General features: G+C 38.5%; 1 protein-coding gene across 1 annotated transcript in view; it reads left to right on the forward strand.

Moving 5' to 3' along the window:
- LOC108382671 (uncharacterized) overlaps window positions 1–371 on the forward strand; it is a gene marked incomplete at its 3' end in the record, with an annotated part of 1,323 nt that overhangs the window by 191 nt on the left and 761 nt on the right. The gene's annotated exons all lie outside the window — the stretch shown is intronic.

The following is a 371-nucleotide window of genomic DNA, read 5'->3' on the forward strand; positions in this document are numbered from 1 at the left end:
TCTTTGAAAATTGCAAAGATTTAAATTTTATATTGTTGGGAAAATTGAATCAAGATGCCCTTGAGAACTTTTTTTATAGAATCCGCGCAACTCAGGGCATTAATACGCATCCATCGGGCCATGAAATTCAGTACATTGTTGCTCGCTTAATTTCTATGAAACTTTTGAGACGGAAATTTGAGAAAAAGGTACAAACTGCGAAGATGATGAAGATTTTGGACAGAGCAACTTGCGATGGATGTCGATATTCCAGAAGAGCAATTTTCTTGGGATATTGACATTCCTGAAGAGCACTTTGCTCTCGCGGAAGGGGCATCAGCAGAAATCCAGGTGCAAAGGTACTACGCAGGTTATACCATTTACCAAAAATT

Source organism: Rhagoletis zephyria, unplaced genomic scaffold, assembly GCF_001687245.7.
Source record: "Rhagoletis zephyria isolate East Lansing unplaced genomic scaffold, Rhagoletis_zephyria_1.1 Rzeph_scaffold_28114, whole genome shotgun sequence".
Taxonomy (NCBI): Eukaryota; Metazoa; Arthropoda; class Insecta; order Diptera; family Tephritidae; genus Rhagoletis; species Rhagoletis zephyria.